Below are 15,857 nucleotides of genomic sequence, written 5' to 3' on the forward strand. Positions count from 1 at the left end.
AGGGCACTCCTGCCAATTTTGGCACTGGCTGCATGGATATGACATGTTTGTGTAGGAATATGCTGTACTTCATGGTTTCGCTGCATAAGAAACTTGCTGAGTGCACGGCCTCATCTATGATTACCTTTTCATTTCACAGGACAACAATGATTTGTGAAGCATATTTTTGTGTAACCAGAAAACATTTTCATTTAATGATTGGACAGTGTACTGCCCCCAAAAAATCTTTTATAATTTAAGAATACATTCTCACAGGAGATCTGTTGCTTTAATCGCATTGCGTTTTGCAGGGGCTCTGCTCTGGCTCGCTTTCAGGTTGCTGCACGAGGCGTCCGCTTTGTTGGAGCAAGGTGAGGAAACGTGAGCTTATGGCCAACGTGCCGAACAGGAACTTAAAAGTGTTTCTTCAATTGCCAGTTCTGACCCTGGGTCTCTGAGTGCCCTCAGCAGGTCACTTCACCTCGACGTGTGTCAGCTCAGGAGAACCATCCTTTTCATTTTCCTTTCCCGTCCCTTGGCCCGTTTCATCTCTTTTGACCACAGGCCCTCCATCGGAGGCGCCGACTCTCACTGCGGGCTTGTTGGGTGCCCAGCACAAGGAGGGCATGCAGACCCGACTGCCACAAGAAATATTAATTAATCACTGCTTTAGAAAGGAGATCTCTGCAGACAGGCTCCGAGGGCCCGCAGTACAGCCCTGGCTTTTCGAACGCAGCCTGTGGACGTGATTAAAAGGACCGCCTCAAATCATCCCAACTTTCTCACTATTAAACAGCAGCTATAGCTTGTTCTCTTTTTGATTTTCTTTTCTTATTCTTTTTATTTTTATTTTTTAACCTGGCAGCCTTAGTCAATAAGCCATAAGCGCCTAGCTAAGAAGAACTGCTGTCATCAGACAAAAAGGCCTCCAAGTCCACATCCCTAACAACCTATTTTAATAACAAGAGCAATAACGGGATTTATTATGCATGCGGCTTTCTGCAATCATTTCTGAAGAGAAAATTAGTTTGAAGCCTCAGGTGACAGTTGAACTCTCAGAGGCGCCTAAAATAAAATAAGGAGGGGGAAAGCGGGGGGGGGGGGGGGCTGAAAAATAATAACTGGGGGAAAAAAAGAAGTGCGATGGGAAAAGTTACCGGAGCAAGTGTGGTGGTAAACTTTGTGACTTGCTCTTGTCCTCCGGAGGGAGAACGCGTTGGTGCTCGGCTCTGGCAGGCTTGTGCACGTCGGGCTTTCTGCTGCGGCCACCGCAGGGCCCAGGCAGATCGCAGCCCCGCAGGGCTTGTGCGGCTGCACTGCCCCGACGGTCAGGTTTACTGCGCGGCTGGAGCGGCCGTGAATGCTGGGGGGCTCCATGCTGGGGAGCAGATCTCAATGCTGCGGCTAGGGAGTGAAAAACAGAAACAGGGGCAGGGGGAGAGAAAGAGGACAAGGGATGGGTGCTGTGGGAGGCAGCAGGGCGTGGCCTGGCTGCGCGAGGCCGCCAGGGCGGGGGGTGCCGCGCGGGGCCTGCCTGAGGGGCCGGCAGTGTCCCCAGAGCCCGCCTCGCCTCGGGGCTGGGGAGGATGCAGGGCCAGGTGGTGGGAAGGACCCTCCACCATGCTGGAGCAGGGCGAGAGCAGGCTGTAAATTGGCTCCTCGCGGAGCCTGGGGGCCACGCTGAATTTCTGCCCCCTCGGCCAGGCCCCTCCTCCCGCCCCGGCCCGAGTGGCCTTGAAGGGCCCAGGCAACTGGCCGCTTGGACTGGGCTGGGCTGTGGGATGGTCGGAGACGCCGAGCAGCCTTCATGAGCCCAGCGGCCGGGGTAGCGCCTGTGAAGGCCCTGCAGTTCGTGGTGGGGCGGTGGTGCCTGGCCGGCATCCCCGTCGGACAGCTGCCACGCAGGTGCCCATGATGGCCGACGCCGCGGTGCCCACGCGGCTGCCGCTCCCTGCCCTTGGCTGCTGCCGCCCACGGCTTTCGCCGCTTCTCCCTGCCCCGTGCTGCCGCCGTGGGCAGCGCTCGGCGGAGGAGCAGCGCCGGAGGCCCCTCAGCGCGCGGCTGTGCTTTCCAAAACACAAGCAAAGTCAAGGGAAAGGTGTGTGCGTGTGGAGGGCGCCTCTGCCCGTGCGTGTGCGTGCCCGTCGCAGAGAGACAAAGCCAGTTACTCTCATGCATGCAGGCCTGAGTGCTGGGGGATTTTTATTTTATTTTTTGAGTTGTTTGTTTTTTTCCTGAGGCCATGCATGAACTTAATTGCTGGAAATACTGTGGCCCCAGCTGACTGAGACCAAGCATCTCAAACCTGCTATTAGATGCTCCTCGCTTTCTGGGCTCTGGTTTGAGGACACATTACTTACTCCAAATCCGAAGTTTGAGGCCGCCCCTTTTGAAATGTGAGGGGTAGCCAAAGAAAATAACGTGTGGTTATTGTTCAAAAAGTCATCATACCATAAAAGTATATGATCACTTAAAGGCAGCATGAAAGAACAGGGTCTTCTGCTGGCTTCGTCCGGGCCCTTGGCTAACCAAGTAATTCCATAGTGATATTTATGGCTTGTATATAAAAAAGAAAATGGTCTGGAATCCTGTGGCTGTTTAGGACCCACGTCTTTAATGTCTAACTGCTTAATCATTCTAAAAAGTGGGATTTAATAAGACAGTTATTGTATGTTATTTAAATACCAATTGATTATTAAAAACATTTATTTATAACTACAAATTATAAAGTACTTGGGGAAGTGCAGCCAATCAAATCAGTGGACTGGCTGATGAATATCATTTTCTACCCTCTCATTTTATATATAGAAAAGAGGTTGACTTATGCAACAGGAATAAAACTAACTTAACTGCCTTTATGGGTCATTTCTTTCTTTGATGAATCCTTGTAACTCCCTTTAATGGTAATAGGACCTTTGCTTTCCAACTGAGCTGAAAATAAACAGCCCTCGCTGTCGGGGTCCTATTGCCTTTTGGGGAGCTCTGAGCAAGGTTAAGCAGAGGCAGATGAAATGTTCTCTACTTTAATAAAGCATGCCTGAAATATTTCTGAATATGATCCTCTTTCCATACTTCTGATGAATACTACCTAGAGAGCCCTTCCATTTGCACTGATGCCTGCTACAGAGATGGTCCCTCTTTGGACTGATGTATTAGCTAGTCACTGCACTTTTCACAGTGGCAAAGTCCCACTCCATGGTAGTCAGACCAGAAGGTCTGACTGATAATGAGTGTATCTTCTTTAGACTACTTGCACAGCAGTCCTTAAAGATTTTTCTGTCTTTCTCTCATACTTACATTCCTTGCCTTCTTTGGTGGCTTTTCCATCTGAAAGAATAAGGACATGTTGAAAGCTATAAGTAATGAGGAATGTTCATCCTGTCTCTCTTTTTCCTTCTTTTTCCTTTTTTTTCCCTGGTTCTCTGTTTTCTTTTTTTTCCTCCTCTGGGTAAAATTATATGATTAATGAAGACTTGAAAAAAAAGGTAGCTCTTTCCTGACTCCTTTTCCACATGCAAAGTGCAGCTGCCTAGGCAGATGCGGGTTCTGCTGCTCAAACAGGCTTTCACAGCACAGCAGGCCTGATGTGCAGCCAAAAAAAAGAGAAAATCTGATATAGTATTTATGTATCTGTTTAGGGAAATTAACCCAAAACAAAGTGATAGCCTGAAAAAGAAGACAATAAGAGAGCAGAGAGGAAATTCATTATTTAAGAAAAAAAAAAAGGAATCCTACTAAGATGATACACTCACAAATAAATGAAAACCGCTTTAAAATCCTGTAACCCGATGGCTTTATGATCTAACTGTGCAAAGGAAAATGGCTTGCTTTTCCTTGACGACTCTCATTAATGTCTGAGGGTTACACACTGAGGTGTCATATCACCAGTAGGTATCAATCAGCAAGACTCCCTTGAAATCAATGTTACGACATCAATTTGCCCAAGATCCCAGTCCAGAAAAACAGAAACATCCCAGGGTGATGTGTTAAAGCCAGGGAAACCACTAGACCTTACTACACCAAAGTGCTTTTGTTTCTACAGGTCTCTCATTTTCAAGGTATTCCTTTAACTTCGAAAACTTATTTTCTAAAATGTATTTTGATTCACTATGGAAAAAAATACTTGCAATTAACACATGTTGATCCTGTGAGTGTTTAATTGTATTGTTTTCCCTCAGTGTAGTGAAAAAAATCCATTCCTAAACACAACAAGATCTTTGGAAAGATCTTCATTATATTTCAATAGCAATCTTGACTTAGTTGAAGGAAAACATTTTTGTTTATTAATTAACAGGAATTTGCTTAAGTTAGTTCTACTGAACAAACAGTTTGTTTTGCCACATGAGGCCAAATACTTTGAAATTTTATTTGTTGTGGGTTGAAGCCCTGCTGTTACTGAATCAAATGCTATAAAACTGACTTAGAGCAAAAGCAATACTAGGCCAAGCCTTGCAGTTTTTATAGAGGCCTCTGTATCCATCCAAGCTTTTCTAAGATACCCATTTGCACTGGCATCTGAGCTCCAGATGAATCATTTATTATGAATACATTGCGTGATAGATCTCCTTTTCTGTGTCCACAACCAGCTAATGAAATAAATCTGTTATTTTCTTGCTGTTTGCTCAAGAGTTCATGCTAACAAATTTCAGTATTGCAAACCATTTTCTACAAGGTGTTGCTGTTTATAAAGCATAATACGAGGTTGGTAATATAGATCATTAATAGCATTTCCCACCTGTGTCACTGCACAGAACTAATAATGTGTTTGAGGGAAGGATCTGAAGGGCCTGAGAAAGAGACAAGGGGGGCAGAAGAGGTGCACACAGCACCTTCAGGCCACATGGCTATGCTGGCCACCACTGAGGTCTTTCCTCAGGCCTATTTTTTCCTGGAGTGAGATGAGTATCTTGGCGCAAAAAACTAGTCCTGCTCATCAGCTCGGGATTTGCCCTTGTAGTGAACAGAAAGTGCTTGCTGCCTCAGTCCGCAATGATCTGATTGTTTTGCCCTCATTTTGGTGAGAAAAGATAGTATAAGAACATGCTGGAGAAGGGGCTGGCTGGTCATCGTGCTACTTTTGGGGTAGCCCTGGCAGGTCCCCAGAAAGAACTGGTTCCCATCATGCTGGAAGGCAGAGCCCTAATCTCAGAGGAGTTGTTGCTTTTGAAAGACGAGGCCCCAGACTCGGCGTGAACTTCACCTGTGTGCGGGTTTGGAATGTGAATGTGATTTGGATCTTACCTCTGCTTTGTGGATTTGCTTCCCCTGCATGTGCCCAGGCTGAACTTCAGCAGGGCAAAATTTAGAGCAGGAAGTGAATTTTCTAATTTGGTCTCATTTGAGACTTGAGTGAGAAAAAGGATCTAAACCGATTTATTTTGTACCTCCACAAGTATCAAGATCGTATTGCGCGGGGCTCTGTACAGACACAACATGCAGAGAGATGGTTGATGTTCAACCAGTTTTCAAGCTAGCCAAGGCCGCCTGACTACTGGAGTAAACACTCAGATGTGCATTTTTGGACAGCTAACCTGCACTTAGATACCGTTTACACTTATTAATGGCATCAAAGTGACATCCGGTACAGTAACTCTGGAGGATTATGTGAAGTGAAGGGTGAAATAACTTCACCAAAAGGCAAACACTGAGGCATTCCCTTTTGTGTATTGAACATTCTTATAGACTCTGAGCTTGCTCTTTTCAGACAATGCTTTCTTGGCTGGCTGGTTTATTGTATATCACATCTCTAACCTGCTGTATTAATTTCCATTGACTGTGAAAAGAACTTGTCAAATAAAGAGGGAAAAGGGGTGGGGGGAAGTCTTTTAATCCATAAGGCACAGTTCTTAAAAGCACCTTGTTGTGTAGTAGCTGCACACAAGTGAAGAATTTGTCAAGAATACAGGGCTGCTGCTAATTGTCTGAATAAATTACAGCATTGGAGCCTGGAAGCCACAAATCATGTCATTGTAGCACTAAGCCATTCCTTTATGGAATTGGTCTTTTACAACCTGGAAAAAAACTTTTGAGACGACTGCCCTGCGGGAAAAATTAGAAAGTGTGTGTGTGTGTATGTGTGTGGGCATGAACAGGGTTGCTCTGTAGTCTCTAAGCAGCTGTCTCTGAGAACAGGGCTCTCAATCTGGTTGAGTTTTGTGCTGATACCAGCCAAGTCATGTAAAGCAGCAGGACCACAGGTGAAGTCCTTTAATGGGCAGGAGAAATGGGCAAGACGAAAGAAAAATTTTCAGCTGAGTGAGGGTGGCTGGTGGTCACTTCTGCACTGACTCCAGGTCATTCCTCTTCGGACCACTAGGGCAAGCCGGCCCCAAGAGAAAGTACTAATTGTATAACGAAGCACACAGCACAGATTTATGTGACATTCATTTTGCTGCAGAGGACTCACACAAAGCACTATTGATTATTTTATCCTTTAAGATGTCGTTTTTCACCAGCATGCAGCAACAGGTACTTGTCATCTTTGTTGTGCAGGCACTTGTCCACTCTAATTTTTCCCACCAGTTTTAAATACCGTATAAGGAAGAGTAATACAGGATTTTTTGCATTTTTTTCCTGAAACATTTGGTTCTAGACTGTGGACTGAGTCCTGTGCTCACTGCTGTCCTTTGAAAGGCTCCTACTGAGTTCAGCAGTCTTTGGATGGAGGCAAGTTCATGTGTAGTAATCTAGCATGGCACACTCTTTAAAGGGGAGTTTAGTCCTGTGTAGAGAAAGACTCTTCAAGAAAATTCCCAGTTCATACTGTGAACTAGACAATAAAGTGAAAAGAGCTCACTGGAGTTTCCTTAAGGCAACCTGAAGCTGTGCTCCAGCTCTTTCCCAGTTTATTAGCAGTGTTTGGCAAAGTACTTCAGGCTTCTTTGCAGACCACAGTAATTGGTTAGCAGACACTAGAGGACAAGCTGCCTGATAAAATTCAGAGTCTGCAACGAGGCAGACAGGCATGATAACACAGCAATAAATCACAGCTGTTAGGGTATATTCCCCGGACAACTGGCAGAGAGGTTTCAGTCAGAAGCCAAGAGGAACCTGTAGCTGTGTGTCATGCTCCCCTTCACGTTCGAATCTCAGTCTGGATCCTCTCCAGCCGCCAGGTCAAATGCAGCATTGAGGCCCACTCTAAAGGGGAGGTAGCCACAGGTGAGATGCCAGGTGGGAGATATGCTCAGACCTCTTCTTCAGAGGCTGCACTGGAAAATATATTAATTATTATTGTAATACACATCAGGAAGTTTAGTTCCTAGGCCAACTGTCCATCAGTATCTTGCATGAGTAATTAGTTGCAGGTCCCGGTAACTGCCTGGGATCATACTCTGCACAACCCAAAAGTAACACAGGGTAAACACACCAGTGAGACATAAACCTGATATAAAGGTCAGCAAAACTGATCAGAAAGGTCTCAGTGTCATCAACAGCTCCAGATCCTGCAATGTCTGCTTGGGACAAGCAGCCTGGGGACAGCCGTGTGTTGTACCAATAGATGATCAACCGCTGCTTTTTGTTTTCCTCTCTTTTCCCTTTTTTTCCCCACAATCTCTGTGGGCTGGCTAGGCCATGTGCTGAAGGTAGTCAATGAGAACAAAGCCTTCCTTCCACCAAAACTATTGCAAATCTTTAGCTTTAATGCATGACCACTTGTTTGATCTTTTAACTTGGGCATGTACTGTTCTTTTTCTCTGTAGAAAGCTTCCACACATGAACCACAATGAAATCACTGTTCTGTCACCAAGTTTAATGAATCAATTTCATCTATCAGAGCTTACAAAATCTTTTTTCACCCTGCAAATAACCACTTTCCTTATGTATTCTTTATTTTTGTGGTGCAAGTGGGTGGGAGGCATCTCAAATGTTCAGTGTTCAGCCTTATTCTTTCCCTTGAGCAAGCAAGTAGGAGATTTATCACAGACTCCAATGGCAGCACAAGTAGTCCAGTGTTGAGCACTTTGGTAAAACCAACCAGGAACCCATTACTTTAACATCATAAAAACCACAATGGATACATATACTCGTGTGACTGATGGAGGACATTATATTAAGAGGAATTGTTCATTTTCTGTACATACATGTGATAACACTTAGCTAATTAATAAACAATGCACTACTTGTTCAGTTATTTGTGGGCAAACAACCTCATTAGTGCCAGTGCAGGTATTCTAGTGGACAGAAAAGCCTGGTTCTAGTCTTGCTCAAATGTGAAACAGGAGTGACCCTCTGAGTGGTGTAAAAATGCATTAGGCACGGTGAGAAGTCTGTGGGACAGTTTTTTCACCAACAGCAGTGGAGGTGATTCTGTGTTTGAAACCTCCACTTTTTTCCATTGTTCTTGAGGAATCAGTCCCTACTCCCTTGCTGCTGCTCAGCCCTGTGATTTCCACTGAACTGTATTTGGAAGGTGGCCGTAAGCGCACATGCGCTCCTTTTCCTTTTTCAGTCCTCTATCAGCCAGTCCATGTGCTGCCCTTCCATATGAGTAGTGCCTTTCTCGGATGCCAGCCTTTCCTGACACTGACTGTCTTCTCCAGTCTGCCCTCCCAGCCACAGTATTTACCTGTGTGCTCCAGAGAGCAGAGAGCTCAGATAAGCAGCTCCTCGGTAATAGTGTCTCCTGTCAAGACGAACGTGTTTCCCTAACAAAACATGAGCCTGATTAAACTGTGCACCACAGCAAGGGAAACGTTGGTCAAGTCAAGAGTGAGAAAAGTGCTATCAAGTTCTATCCAAAAAGCTTTGAAATATTAGCTGTGGTACAGAAGTTTAGACATTTTCAGAATAGGCTTAGTTCAAATGTCCAGGAGATGTTGACCGAGAGAAACTCTAGGAGCTCAACTGTCATGCAAGTACTATTGCTGCATTTTCTTTATTTTTTTTTTCTTGTATTAGTGTCTGCAGCCTTGATTGGGTGCCCAGCCTTGTCCTGCTTGAAGCCTCCATCAGCATCTCACACTACCTGCCTGGCTAGCAACAAATAGATGCCTTTCTCCAGATATTAGACCTGTTCCCAAATTTGTCAAATTATAGCAGTTTACTCCATCACTGCTTGTTTATAAAATTTCTTGCACCTTCCTTCTTAGAAAAAATTGGTTGAAAAAATGCTGATATAGATGAGCTAGCATTAAGAGTCAGTATGAAAGTTTTTAGAGAAAAAGGCAGATGGCTGAAACCAAAAGCATCTTGCTGACCGCATGAATAGGGATGTTTGAAAATTCAAGCTCACAATCTGAGCTTGGTGGCTTTCCTTCTCCAAGTGAGGAAAATTCTCCATTAGAGAATGATCTACAGGAACTTATATAGTCCCAGGACATGTTAGGATGTGTAGCACAGCACCAGTTGCTAATACATTGGTTCCCTTTAATCACTGAAGTTACAGAATGTGTTGAGTCCAAGCTCTGATGATGCCAGTATTGTCTAATGTTCTGTATTATAGATTTACTTGAAAGTGGCTGATATTCTGTTCAATTTGCTGTGCATTTTCTTTGTTGTCTGATGTTCTTTTGATCGTTATTATCACAATTCTTCCACGAGGTATGGTAGAATAGGTGTAGCCATGAATTAGAAGAAAAACATACTACCAGCTGTACTACTTTTCAATAGTATACATGACAATTCCCCCCCCCCCCCATTTTTATTTCCATAATTGGAGTTGAAGGAAGTGATGATTGAGGCTAAAAAAAAAAAGTCTTAATATTCAGAGGTTAAAATGTATATTTGTACTTGTAAAGTGTTTTATTGTTATTTAGTTCCAGACCTGCATTTTGCTGCACTCTATTATGTCGATAGTTCTGCTCCTCCTGGATTAGCTTCCTCTGCACCTGAACTGGGCTCTGGGGGATCCAGAAGGCAGCTGAATCGCTGCAGTTGGGATATTTGCACCAAAGATTTGCACCTGCCTCCTGGAGTTTTGAGGTCCCTATGCAACTCCAGTGAATCCAGGGCTCCTCTTCCTCCTGTCTGTCCACACCAAATTTGTGCACCAAATGCTCTGATAGCACGAGTGAAGGCTGCTGCAGCACTGAGCCCACACAACCCACTTATGCCTCTGTGTACCTTGGATCCCCTTTGCAGGACTCTCTGGTGTGAGGGTATGCTAGCTGGACCAGGTCCTCCTTTGCAGTTTGGCTAGGTGACCACGTCTCCATCTTTCTTCCTCCCCCATATCGCCACTGGAAGCTGAACTTGTTTTTTCTGCATGGAATTTTTGTTGTGGGATGTAGTCATACCTTTATATCTGGTTTCAGTTTGGTGCAGAGCAAATTAATTCTTCTGGCAGATTTTTCCACTGTCAGTGGGGGTTCCTGTGGTACATTATCAATGCTCCTCACCCTGATGATGCATAACATTAATCCATCATTAGAGCAAGTGTGTGCTCTGATGATGGATTAAAATAATTCATCATAAGAACAAGGGACTATAATGTAACACCGTCAAAAGATGGCACCATGCAGAGATGAACAGATCAACGAGGAAATTCAGTAATGCTCATTGAATCAAGTGGATCTGCTGCCAAGAGGCTCTTCTGCAGCAAAAGTTTGGCAACCTGCAAAAACATCATTATTCTCCTTGCTGAACCAACTGTTTGCAGTAATGGCAGTGATTTAAGCATTTTTTTGGAACAACAAAGGGATCCTCCCGTTGCTAGTCACCCCCTTTTTGGGAATAAATATTCCAGCTACAATTACAAATCTTATGTGAGTCTTAATTTTTAAGGCCATTCACATAATGAAATGCAAATATAACAGCTATTTAAACCATCAGTCCAAAGTAAGTTTGTTGCAGTATAGTTAAGTGACTGAGAGAAAGGATTTAAAACTCTGGAGACATGGTTATAGTCTTAGCTTTCCTTTGGAAGCACTACATCTGTAATTCAGCACTTCATTCCTGTCTAGTGCACATTTGCTTAACTGTAGCCATATGTTTGTGTAGATTCTTCAGAACTCTGTTAAAATAAGGATTAACTGAAACACCTATTTAAATGCCTTCCTGGACATAAGTTTATGCAATTTGGAGTGAAAGCAAGTATTGTACAAGAGGCTTAAGCAAAAATCAAAAGTTTGTATTTCACTGCCTATGGATAACCAGATTTTGAGTTGCCTCCAATAACTGGATTGTCAAAGGTCCTCTATCTGGTGAAATGCAAGAGAAAATGCATCTGCTGAAAGAACAGATTGGATAATTCATAGAATCACAGACTAAAACAAGTTGGAAGGGACCTCAGTGAGAATGCACTATGTTTCTGTCTGGAAACCAAATAATGTATGGATAACTGTAAAAAAATAAAAAAACAGAGCGATCTTGAATTTTCCCTGTGACTCCAGAGTACGTGCATCTAACTAAGGAGGCACTCCATAGGATGAATAAAAGTACTTCTGCGCATCATTGATTTTCCATAGTCTGGATGACAGTGGTTGCCAGTCTTCCTATTACTGTAATTGCTGGCTAAATGAACTATAATTGTATTAAGTGGTAACTTTGAAATATGTATGTACTGTAGGAAGGAGCTGAAGCACTGCAGGCAGAAATATTTGATTTGCAATATTTGGATGAAGTGCTGGGGGGGGGGGCTTGGTTGTGTGGTACCTGGCGCAAAAAAGTGTTGTAGCTCAGAGGCGTCCAGCTTTGCGAGAGGGCATGTGGAGGAGGTGTGTGTGCGAGGAATGCCTCACTGCCGGGACTGCTGTGCCTCGGGGTGCGAGTGCCTGCTGTGCCCAGGCTGTCTCCTGCCCCGCTCTCCTGCATGGCTGCGATGATCAGAGTGATCTCAGCAGGCACTGCTTTGGGTGAGCCCCCGCCTCGTAGCCTGTTTCACAAATACAAGGGAAAGTTAACCTACAAGTCCAACCCCAAAGGCTCTGCAAAATGGTTTCATCTGCAGATGCTATAGCACAGGGCTAGGACTCAGTGACGTGCAACCTGCCCCGAGTTTCATAAAGAGAAATTTCTGGCAATACACTTTTACTAAAATAGTCAATTAGTGAAAAGTCATTGGTTGTTTATGTTACAGGAGCACATCTTGGTGCCTGTTAGGAGCTCTGTGTGGGCACTAAAAGAAGGCACCACGAACAAGACATTTTCAATAGGAAATTCTTTGGGTCAATACTGTTGTCACATATGGTTTGTACCATGCTCATGCTTTCTGGCCCCAGTTTGCTGTTTCACTCTCTAAAATTTGTTCCTTCCTTAGGTAATATTGAACAGAAATAATGGTGCATTACATGGTGCTTAAGATTTTACTGCCTTTTTCTGTTTCCTTTGACTGTTAGTTGTCACTTTTTAATAATGAAAGAATTACAGAGGTTTCAATAGGACTTTTCATCTTGATATGAAAACTAATGATAGTAATTTTTGAACAGTTAAACTGAACTGTTTTGACTTATCCAAACCAATTTTTTGCAACATTTTGGTTTGCTAAAATTTGACATTTCAGAATCATATTTTGTTCTAATTTCAGATAGGAAAATTATTTCCTTCCTGGGCAATTTAGGATATATTTGGGAATATTTGTGGATGCTGTGCTTTGGAATGTGACTGAAAAGAGTATTGGTGAGGCTGAAAGCATAACGGAAAATGATCAAAACGCCGCCTATGAAAATTATGTTGTGAAAACCCATAAAATGGAAATCATTTTCTCATGAAAACTTTTCTCTGAGTAAAACCCATAAAATGCCATCTCTCCCTTCTGTTCGCCTGATGCAATAGTGGGTAACCACATTTTTACCCAGGAGAATTTGGTGCCAGTTTTCGCAACAGGACTGCAACAATACATTTTGTTTCCAGTGTGGAAAGACAAATGGACCTTAGTGGAGAAATGCAACAGAAATTCCAGCAAGCCGCTGAAACGAGGGGCAGGCTTGCCATCGTTGTCTGTGCCTTTGGCTGAGTCCTTAACACAGCTGCTGAAAATGCTACAGTAACATTAGGGAAATAATCTGCCTTCAAAATCTTGTGTGCAGTTCCTGTTAAACCAGAAGCGAAACCAGAAGCTAGGCAGGTGACCCCCCCCCGCCCCCCCGACACACACACATCTCCATGCCCTGCTGGTGGAAACGCGCTTGCCAATGCACTAGGGTTCCCCGGTCTGTGCTGCCCGCGCGGGAGCAGCCGGGGCAGAGGCTGGCCCAGGCAGAGGCAGGCTTGCTTTGCAGGCAGAGCTTGCTTAAGACATGGCAGCTTTGTGCCTGGGAAACAGCCCGCTATGACCACTGAAGCGAAGATGCCAATTAAGTCAGTCCTCGGGGCGACCTTAGCCTGCCTGGCAAGTGTCAGGCCAGCTCCAGGAACTCCCTGACTGATGGAGGCCAAAATGGCCCAGCCCATCGGCTTCGGTGCAAGTTGCACCTGCGTATCTGAAGGAGGAATTTGGTTCACAGAAGTTAAGGCTATCCCCAGAGGCTGCTTTGATAAAGACATTTCACCATTGCCTTAAGGACTCTGCTTTACTTGAATGTGGGAGAAAATTCATTTCACCGTGCTTGTCTGCACTGGGACACTCGAGGATGTAAAAATGACTTTGCCAATCCACTGAGGATTAAGGCACGGCACACTAATGCTGCTCGGTCCCTCAGCAGGAGAGAGGTTGGACATGCTTTCCCATTTGTAAATTAATATGAAGCTCATTTATCCAGAATTCCCATGCAGGCATTGCTACACACGCAACTTGCTCGGATGGATGGGTGAAGGCATGGATAGATAGGTGGAGGGCAGGATTTTCAAGAACAAAATTCCTGAGATGAACTATAAGCAAGGATTTTAAGTGTTGTCCCTCCCTTCCTCCCTTCCCCCTGCCTCCTCTTAGTGTTTAATTGAGTCATCTGTAAGCATTTTGGTAGGTCAGGAATGCAATTAAATAGCCTGTCTATCGTAAAATATTTGAGCAGTAATACCTGATAAAATCATCATTATCTTGGAGTAATTGACCACATCAGATAATTAAGGTTCCTGAGGCAAAGCTTCACCCTCAAAGGAAGTTCAGTGATATTAGAGCAGGGCTGCAGTAGTCAAGACTGTGTTAGTGTTTCCATTATAAGCCCTATATTTTAGGGCTGTGTAATTCTATCTGTAAAATGGCTGTAGTCTGAGAGCGTATTCATGATTTGATCTCCCTTTTTCATAGCACAGTAAGGAAAATACAAGGTATCTTGATCTAAGTGACTGAAAAGATCCAGATGAAAAATAAAGTTCAAATAAGGCATCACTTAAAGATAGGGGGGAAAAAAGAAAAAAAAAAAAAGAATGACAAGATTGCATCCCATCCACAGCCTGGTGAATTTGCAGCCCGAGAAGGGTATAAGAATGAGCTTATCATCTCTCCAGTTTTGTGGATGCTTTCACAGTTTGAGAGCGAAGCGCACTCATGCTTTTTTACATACAATGGGCTGAATTCTGCCTTCAATTTCTTTGTAATTTTAAGTATATAAATTTAAGATATGTTTTGCCCAAGTATAAAATAGAATAAGCTGTTACAGGGTATAGATGAGTTCAGATATTTGGATATCTTGAGAAGATAGCTCACATTCAGACATTCCTAGACTCAGCTTAGTTGCACTGAGTTTAGAGAACTAAATCGTAACAAAACATGAGCCTCAGTTCTCAGCTGTAAAATTGAGATAAGTATTTCCCTATCTCAGACATGATGTAAGCAATAGATTTGTCGCAGGATTAGTGGCAGATGAGACATATCCTTAACTTCCCTTTAAATATAGGAGTGCCATGCTGGATCAAAGCAAGGTCTATCCACAAATGCCTGGCTGCATTTGGGCCACCGCAAGGCAAGCTGCTATCACAGCCCTAACTTCAAACAGCATGGGCGCGAGCCAGCCTGTGCCCCTTGGTCTCAGGGTTAGGACTTTGTTCCCTGGCCCTTTTCTGTTTAACCAAATAGAGCAGCCATTGCCCTGCTGCTATAATATCTGAGCTCTTCACATTTTTCATTGCATCTTTTCTTTGAATCACCTTTTCAAGGCAAGGAAGAAATTTATACCTCATTTTGCAGAGAAGAAAATGAGTCCTAGAGACACAGATTTTTTTTGCATCATTGAGGGATTGTGCTGTTTATTGTTGCCAGCCTGATTTAAACTTCTAAATGGGTTAAGAATAACAGTGCCCAGCTATATGGAAAAGATGAGGGATAAGAATAAGCAGCATGTCCCAGAACATGCCAAAAGTGTGCTCAAGTAACGTACAGAAGAAGAATGCCATTGAGCAATGCTCCTTTTTTTCTTTCCTGAGACTCATCTCTGTTGACCCAAAGAGAGGGCCAAGCCAGTCCTCTGCAATTTAAGGATATTTGTCTTACTAAAAGTGGAGGGAGCAGGATGTTATATATATTGAGACCCTTATATTTTGGGGCAATCTTTGGTGGTGTTTTGGAGGGAAGGGTTGTTGCTACTTTATTCTTTACATTGTTTCTTCTTTCTGGATTGACTCTCCAACCACTTGATTTTTTTGCTGCATTTGTGTTCTGTTTTTTTTTTTCTGAAAAGTGTCTTAATGAAAAATACATACCAGAAAGCTCCATGTGCGTAGCCTCCAATGCTGAAGATCAATAACAGTTTATTTGATCACTGACAGCAAATGCTCTTTCAATTAAGCAGGTCACATAAATAACTTTCTGGTTCCAACATTATTTGGAAAGGTTGAGTGTGAAATAAATGTGATTGGGTTGGTGGTGCAAGTGCCTCAGAAGGACTAGAGTGAAAAGTCACCTAAGTACTTGGATGCTAATGCTTGCTTTATCAGACTGGCCCCAGCATGCCAAACTGAGTTCGGAAATCTCAGTACAGTATGCGTTTGTGCAGATTTTTAGCACTTCGCTAGCTTTAAGAAGAATGGAGGTTTCTTAAGAACTACTGTTCTTATAGTTC

Source organism: Dromaius novaehollandiae, chromosome 16 (assembly GCF_036370855.1).
Source record: "Dromaius novaehollandiae isolate bDroNov1 chromosome 16, bDroNov1.hap1, whole genome shotgun sequence".
Lineage (NCBI taxonomy): Eukaryota > Metazoa > Chordata > Aves > Casuariiformes > Dromaiidae > Dromaius > Dromaius novaehollandiae.